Genomic DNA, 9,211 nt, shown 5'->3' on the forward strand with positions numbered 1-9,211 from the left:
ATTTATTTTAGAGAGAGAGAGAGCACAAACAGGAGGGGCAGAGGGGGAGAATCCTAAGCAGACTCTGCACTGAGAGCAAAGCCCATCGGCGGACTTGATCTCACAACCCCGAGACCAGGACTTGAGCCGACCGACACCAAGAGTCGGATGCTCAACCGACTGTGCCACCCAGGTGCTCCTCTCTTTGGATTTTCTATGCAAAAAAAACTTACTATTTGTGGACAATGATAATTTTGTTACCTTTAAAATAATTTAGAATATATACATTTATCCTGTTTTGGGGGCCATCAATGTCTACAAGTACAATAATGAATATAAGTGTTTGTAGGGGGCATCCTTATTTGTTCTTGATATCAAGGAGAATGCTTTTAACATTTCACAATTATATTTTCTCTAAGTCTTTGGTAGATATTTTTGATAAAATGAAGGAGATTCAACTCTGCATCTAGTTTGCCAACAGTCTTTATCATAAATGCTTTGAATGGTATCAGATGCTCTTATTCTGGGTCTACCGAGAAAATAATATGATTTATCAGTTTAATTTTTAATTTGATTAACTAGTTTAATAAATTTTTTCTTCATATACGACCTTGCAATCTTAGAGTAAGCCAAACTTTTTTCCCTAATAATTTATTTTATTTGTCATTAGGTTGCTGAATTAGTTTGCTAATATTTTGGGAGTGGTAAAGTTTTGTTAGATGTGACAACAAAAGTATGATTCATAAAGTAACAAATTGTTAAAGTGGACTTCATCAAAATTAGACATGTTTGCTCTTCGAAAGACACTGTTAGGAAAATATAAAGACAACTTACTGACTAAGAAAAGCACTCAAAAGATGACTAATAGTAGCATTGTACATTACGGTAAAAACAACAATAACAAAAATCCAAATATCTAGCTACAGTAGAATGAATAACTAAATTGGATCTATTGATTTAATGGCTTACTATAGGAAGAGAAGATGAATACACAAGAGCTTATCAGCATAAATGAATTTCAGGAATATGTTGAATAATAAAATGCTAATTCTAGATGAATACAATTAGATGGATTTGATTAGATTCCATTTATGAAAATTTCAAGAACTGGAAAAACTATTAATTTTATTTTGGAGGATACTAGGAAAAGCTTGAAGTAAAACAGGTAAATTAAAAACTCAAAATTTGGGCGCCTGGGTGGCTCAGATGGTTGAGCGTCTGCCTTTGGCTCAGGTCATGATCCCAGGGTCCTGGGATCGAGTCCCGCATCGGGCTCTCTGCTCCTTGGGGGCCTGCTTCTCCCTCTGCCTCTCTCTCTCTGTCTCTCATGAATAAATAAATAAAATCTTAAAAAAAAAAAAAACAACTCAAAATTTAGGATCATGAATAGGTAAATTTCAGCCTGTGATCTGGGGTAATACAAAAGAACTCATTTTTTTAATTGAAGTATAATTGATATGCAATATTCTATTAGTTTCAGGTGTACATTATAGTGATTCAGTATTTTTACACATTATGAAATGATCTCCATGATAATGGTAGTTACCATCTGTCACCATACAAAGTTATTACAGTAGTATTGACTATATTCCCTATGCTGTACATTACGTTCTCATGACTTCCTATTTTATAACTGGAAGTTTGTACCTCTTCATCCCTTCACCTAGTTCACCTGCTCCCTATATCTCCCTATATCATCCCTTCACCTTTTCCTATATCTCTGATTCTGTTTTAGTTTTATTTCGTTTGTTCTTGTTTTGTTTCAGATTCTACATATAAGATTCTACATATTTGTTTTTCTCTGTTTGGCCTATGTTGCTTAGCATAATACCCTCTAGGTCCATCCATGTTGTCGCAAATGGCAAAATCTCATTCTTATTTATGACTGAATAACAGTCCATTCCACACATCCACACGTGCAAAATATATAATCACATCTTTACCCACTCATCTATTGATGGGCACTTAGGTGCTTCCATATAAATAATGCTGCAATAAATATAGGGACACATATATTTCTTCAAATTGGTGTTTTGTTTTCTTCAGATAAGTATCCAGAATTACTAGATCATATGGTATTACAATTTTTAATTTTTTGGAGAAACTTCATATTGTTTTCCACAGTGGCTGCACCAATTTACATTCCCACCAACAGTGCACGAGGGTTCTCTCTGCTCCATATTTCCACCAGCACTTGCTATTTTTCATCTTCTTGAGACTAGCCATTCTGACAGGTGTGAGGAGGTATCTCATTGTAGTTTTGATTTGCATTTCCCTGATGATGAGTGATGTTGAGCATCTTTTTGTGTGACTGTTGGCCATCTGTGTGTCTTCTTTGGAAAAATGTTTATTCATAAAGTCCTCTTCTCATTTTTTAATCAGGTTGTTCTTTGTGGCTTTTTTTTTTTAAGGTTTTATTTATTTTTTAGAGAGAGAGAGAGAGAATGAGCAGGGAGGAGGTGCAGAGGGAGAGGGAGAGAAAAGCAAACTCCCCACTGAGCAGGGAGCTCAACACAGGCCTCAATCCCAGGACCCTAAGATCATGACCTGAGCTGAAGGCAGACACTTAACTGACTGAGCCACCTTGGTGCTCCAATCTATTTTTTTAAGTGTGAGTAGGACATATAAATAATTTATTATTATAAACCTCTATTCATTATACAAATTACTATATGTTTATTAATAATTTCATAGTTAACATAACAAAAATAAGTATTCAGTTACTAACATTACAATATATGCCTCTATGTGTATACATGCCTATATATGTGTGTGCATATATATTAGGCAATTGTTAAAACAAAATATATATCTATATGTATCCCTATATATGTATGTATCTATATGTCTGTATGTATGTGTACCCTTATTGACATATAACCTTTTTCATGGCATACTGTTATTGGAAAAAATGTTCTTCAACAAATATTCTTGCCATATAGGACCATTTAGAAAGTCAGTGTGTTAGCAGGACTTTTGTTTCTATTTTCATATTGAAGCTATGGAGGGAATAAAATATCAATTAATTTGAAATATATTTAAAATAGCATAATCCTATTAATCATCTAAGAAAACTCAGTTGATGTTAAAAACAAGGACTTTGCAATAGGCTACTGTTATGGCTTAACTTGTGTATGCTCAAAGTTCACATATTAAATCCCAACCCCCAGTAACTAAAAATGTGACCTCATTTGAAGACAAGGTCTTCACAGAAGTAATCAAGTTACAGTGTCATTAGAGTGGGCTGGTGTCCTTAGTAAAAGGGAAATTTGGACACAGAAATGCAGAGCCAATACAGAAATTTACCTGGAGGTTTTAAACGATACATTGTTTTTTTTTTTTTAAAAAAAAAACTTCCATCAGCTCTCATACATAAATGGTTTCCAAAATGAAGCTGCTAACTATTTTGGTAGTTTTGAGATACGTTATTTTACTTTTTTATGTATTTTTCTAAGATGTGTAGGCCAGTATACTCTTCAAAAGAAACCAGAAACATGATTAGATAGGAAGATATGGATCATCCATGACTAATTACTACAAGTACTTATGGAAAGTATTTTGAGAAAAAGCAACATAACATTCCATAAGTTAAAGATTACAAACACAAAGAAAAAAAGCATATAACCAAGGGCAACTAAATTCAAAACGTAACATCCTCCTGAGAAAACCAGGTAAAACTATTTTCACTTTTACAATCTTAGCACATTGTATGCCTTTGAGTATTTCTGCCACCTTCCCTCAGGATATGTCTTCTTAATAAACCATAACAGATAACATTAAATGTATACTAGAGATCTTCAGCAGCCTGCTTTACATTTGAAAGTTAGGTAATGATATTTCAAATGTACATTCAGTTACATCCTATATAATTAAAAATATATATATATATATAGATATTCTCAAGTAATAACTGAACAAGCATTTAATACCTCAAGATGAAGACATCAAAACAAAGAAACTACAAGAAAAAAAAAAGAACCCCATATTCAAGGTAACTTAAATTAGAAAAGTGGATCTGAAATCAATTAACTATATAACATACCAGTTTCCGAAGTTTTGGTGGTAGAATCATAGCCTATTTTTGTAAAATGCTTCCTTAATCTCATCTCAATGTGAAGATTTCAACTCAGCTTTTATTTATTAAGCAAGTGCAATGGCAGATTTCATTGCCTCCATGGCCACACATTCCCTTGTCTGGAATTAGAAATAAGGCAGGTGTAGAAGAAACTACAAGGCATTCACATGAAATTATTTGTAAATAAGTGAGATACTGTCGTATATGCGTGATTGCTATGCAGAATGCAGGATTTGTTACCGAGTGACCGAGATGCCATGGAGAGCGACTTTCAATGTGTGGATAGAGTAAGTCTCTGAGGAGGTGATGTCATGGTGAGGACCTGGGGTTTTGTAACAGTTTGGGAGAAGAGCCTGCAGGCTGAGGAGCCTCACATACAAAGGCCCTGAGGTAGAAACAGGGTGAAAAAGGTGAAAAGACTACAGTGTCCTGGAGAGTGGTGAATAAACAGTAACAAACCAAGGACTGACCAAAAATGACCAGAGATCGGAAGGATCTAGTAAGTGCTAGCCAAGAGCCTGGGTTAGCATATTAGGAAGCCAGTAGAGGGCTTAAATACGGTAATGGCATTTTCTGATTTATGTTTTTAAAATCCCATATTGGCTGCTCTGAGAAGAATGGACTGTAAGGGGGGAATGTCATGATAGAAATCAGTTGGAAAGTTGAATATTCACTGCTGAACTCTCAGTGGCTAACACGTAATAGGTGCTCAGCATTTGTTAAATGAAGAAAGGAATGAATTTCTGGGTTGCAATGGATAAGTGTAAGAAGTTCGTGACACAGTATGTTTAAAAATGGACAGTTTTTGGGCGCCTGGGTGGCTCAGTCGTTAAGCGTCTGCCTTCGGCTCAGGTCATGATCCCGGGGTCCTGGGATCGAGCCCCGCATCGGGCTCCCTGCTCTGCGGGAAGCCTGCTTCTCCCTCTCCCACTCCCCCTGCTTGTGTTCCTTCTCTCACTGTGTCTCTCTCTGTCAAATAAATAAATAAATAAAATATTAAAAAATAAAATAAAATAAAAAATAAAAATGGACAGTTTTTCAAGGTACATCAGTCTCCTGTATCTCTGTGTTGCCTGAGTAACAAGCCTATCTGGAGATGTGGAATTGTGATTTGAGCACTGTCAGTTAACACTCATACTGGTAAAATTTACAGAAGAAAATAGAAAAAAGAGGAAGAAAATGACCCAAACACACCATTAATTTACAAGGCCTATGAGTCAGAGACAGCAGCATGTGAATTTTTAATTGACTGTGACACTTATCCGAAATTATACATCGGCTATGTATGTGTCCCTGAGGATAATACAACTTTTCTGTTAATGATGATTAAAATAGAAAACATATTTTACCTCATTAAAATTCATTTAACAAATAATCACTTAGTCCCTAATTTTTCCAGGGACTGTAAAAAGATGAATAAAGCCCAGTCTTTGCAATCAGGGTCTAGCTGAGGGCAGTGCCACCGTTAGGCCCAGGCACGAGGGGCTCCCACCTTAGGTTTGTAGGGCCACGTCTTTCTTTTATTTTTATTTTTTTAAAGATTTTATGCATTTATTTGTCAGAGAGGGAGAGGGGGAGTGGCAGGCAGAGGGAGAAGCAGACTCCCCAAAATGAGCAAGGAGACCAATGCGGGACTCGATCCCAAGACCCTGGGATCATGACCTGAGCAGAAGGCAGCCGCTTAATTGACTGAGCCACCCAGGTGTCCCTAGAGGGCCACATTTTTCAGAAACATTGAAACACAAAGACTTTTTTTTTATTTCTTCCCCTCACCCGTATGGTCTTATGTGAAAGCTCAGCAACTTAGTGAGCCAAGAGAAAACAAGAGAGCAGACGTGCGCCCCCAAGGCAAGAGGATGGGGCACAGAGTGCAGGCCAATGAGGATGCCCCTGGGTGGGTGTGGGCCTTGGCCTCGAGAAAGAGCGACTGCTATTTTTACAGTGGGCCACCCCCAATCACCCAACACCAGTTGGGTTCCACAAATTATCATGCTCCTCCCCTCCTCTCTGCCCAGGTGGAGGGTGTAGAATTGCCTGGAAAACTTTCTTAAAAGGGGAGGTTTGGGGAAGGATAACTAGCCAACAGGAAGGTTCCTGTTCCGGTCCAGGCAGATCCAGTGCAGACCCGCCTCTGGCCAGCTCTGCCCCAGCAGATCCTGGGGAATCCTGAGGCTCACAGGCTGCCTGCCGGGCTGGAGGGAGACAAGGGACTGGTGGAACTCGGCCCTTTTAGCTTTAGCCTGGGAGTGCCAAGACTGATGCTTGCTGAGCTGGCTGCAGGGTCCTGGGCTAAAACCTACGCTGGACTTTGGAGATTAATGTAGAACTTTGCATATTTCACATGTAGCTACGTGGGCCTTTCTTTGCAGCTACAAATTTTAAGTGAGCCTACTGAGGTGATGATAAAAAGAACTGTACTAAAGTATGATAGGTAGGACCGCACAATGGAAACAGCGCAGGACGTGGAGTTAGTGGGAACTGATAAGGGTGAATCGCAGCTCCCTCTCCTGATAGTCCGGTTTAACTTTTGGAACGCTCATTGTCTGAGTCTCAAGGGCTCTACCAGTAGGGAGGCAGAAACAGTGTCTCCTCCACACAGCGTGGTCCTGGGGATTCATGCTGTCACAAAGCTGAGGCCACCAATGCAGGAAGAGTGCTCAAGGAAGGCTAGTGCCACCTCCCTGAATTTTGGTGCTATGGCAGGGAGAGACAGTCATTCTTCCCTGGGGTTCACAGTCATACAGGGCTTCAAAGGAAGAAGGGCATTTACTCTGGTCTTAAAATTAAAGCTTCGGAAAAGAAATAAAAGAGCAAAAATATGGTTGGTGTATGCAAGGTATATGTGACTGAACTTGGCGTTGACTGGGGGGTAGTAGTAGGAGTTAAAGGTAGAATGACTGGTCTGTGATGATATTTTATTATATACAACAAAGTAAGAGGTTTTACCTTGTGGGTAACTGGATATTATTGATGTTTAATTTTCTTTTAGATGAGAGCAATGACCTGATCAGAAAAAATGTTTTAGAAAGATAATGCCCACTGTAGATTGACAGTCAGTTGATTTCCAAATGGCAAAGCCATCCCAGAACCTAAATGAGAGTTCTGAGGAGGTGCCTTCTCAGGTGGTGCCAATGGATTGAAATGGGAATAGAACGATTATTTCCATGCAAAATCCAAGGGTTATTTGTAGGATGTGCAAGCTAAGTGTGATATTTATAATATCCTCTTGTGCTTACAACTCTGTTCACAGTTTATTTCCACATAACTTGTGTTTTAGATCCTACATCTATTAAGTTTTATATTTTAGACTATAACGATAAAAACACAATATTAAAAACTCAGAAGAAAAGTTATGTAACTCTGACTGCAGTGGATGTGTAAATAGCAAAACATCTAAAATTGCCAAGAGCAAGTGTGTGGCTTGGTTCCTAGAAAATTTCAGCTGGATTGGATTTCTGAGATTTTTAAATACTCTAGATTTTAATGCCTACAGTTTTGTTGCCTTTCATTGCTGTGGTGGAAGTAGGCTACTTCATGCTGTATTTGCTTTTCCTTTTCAGATTCCATTTTAAATAGTTAAAGTCCTAGCTCCACAATAGTGAAGGAAAGTAAGGAAGAGAAGAAACAGAAAAGAAAAAATCCCTAGTACTTCAAGGTTTAATCTTTACAACCCAATGGTTTTGAATAATTTATCGTCTGTAAAATAAGGCCCCCTTGTCTGTTTCTAAGCACTGGATGCCAAACAGCAAATATGAATAACAAAATCCTAGTCATTTTATCACAACTTTATTGCTCCTCCGTGGTCCTTTTCTGGGCATTTTATTGCTTTTCCACTTTTGTCCAAGCTAATAAAAGAATCTGATACTTCTTTCCTATCCAAACAATTCAGCAGCAACTGTGAGGATAATAAAGATGATATATAGCCCATTTGGATAATTTCTTGAAGCAGGTTATGAACTGTCTCATAAGTCTGAACCTAATGTGAAATAATATAATCAGAAAATCCTAACACTGCAGAAGCATTGAGAAAGAGGTCAAGTACAAAGTATCATTTTTATATCCAGGTGGAGTGATGCCTAAGTCATTCTAATCAAAATTATTCTCCAGATTCTGTAAAAAAAAAAAAAAAAAAAAAGAGAGAGAGAGAGAGAATGAAAGGAAAATGCTTTGTGCTTTGTGTTAAAATTTTAGAGTTTTAACAAGTATTTTAGAAAGCTTAGCAAATATGTGAATTGATTAACAGGAAAAAAAAGTGGAAAATGTATGGGAAATATCAATAATTTTTCTGGGAAAACATGGATAAACCAGGACAATCTCCAGCAAACCAAGATTTATTGTCACTCTGATACTCTTTTCCCAAAAATGTGACTCTAGTACTTTTTCTCTCTTGTGCCCTTGGAGTCCCTTCTGTACATGTCATTTTCCTACTTAACTGCTCCAGTGGCATCTCACTGCAATTGGGACATCTTCCTAATTTTGAATCAGGTCTGTAAGACCTACACAGTCCATTCTGTTCGTACCACCCTTGCCTTGACTGTTGTCACTAAGACTGCTCTAGCCATATGGCCTTTTGCCGTTCCTTGAATCCACCACGCTATTCTTGCCACATTTTTCGTAGGTCTTCTGTCTGAGCTGTATTTCTCCATGTTTGCATGGCTGCTTCCTTTTCCTCACTCAGGTCTGACCTCAAATGTAGGCATTTCCAAAAACCCAGCTGGAAGAGGCCCTCCCACGCTGGACTTCTCAGGCTCTTTTTGTCTCATTGCCTTGTTGACTTTTTTCTACCACATTGGACACTTACTGAACTTTCCCCATCAATTTACTTGTTTATGTTTTATCTCTTCTCCTTCAAAACGAGCTTCACGAAGGCAGGACCATTGTCTGCATGGTGCACTGCTGTGTCACAGGCGAGCCCAACCTGGACCTCCACGACATGGTAACTTGGCAAAGAATTGCTGAATAAATGAGTAGGTGGATGGATAGTGCATTGCTTCGCTCGGCAGGATCTATAAAAACTTCTACATGTACTTGAACTACATTGTGTTATGGAGAGATGAAGGTCATATTGATCAAAGCAAACAATTTAATTTTTAAGCCTTAAAATACTGCATAGAGTCATCAATCAGGAGGAATTTTAAGATGAGTGTGTTGCACAAG

At 38.1% G+C, this 9,211-nt stretch overlaps 1 pseudogene; it reads right to left on the reverse strand.

Moving 5' to 3' along the window:
* LOC123847752 (heat shock cognate 71 kDa protein-like) overlaps positions 1–8,700 on the reverse strand; it is a 30,577-nt pseudogene extending 21,877 nt beyond the window's left edge.
* Positions 8,701–9,211: the final 511 nt, after the last annotated feature.

This window comes from Mirounga angustirostris, unplaced genomic scaffold, assembly GCF_029215605.1.
Source record: "Mirounga angustirostris isolate CCGP_5_RB_7025 unplaced genomic scaffold, mMirAng1.0.hap1 SCAF_2, whole genome shotgun sequence".
NCBI classification, from domain to species: Eukaryota; Metazoa; Chordata; class Mammalia; order Carnivora; family Phocidae; genus Mirounga; species Mirounga angustirostris.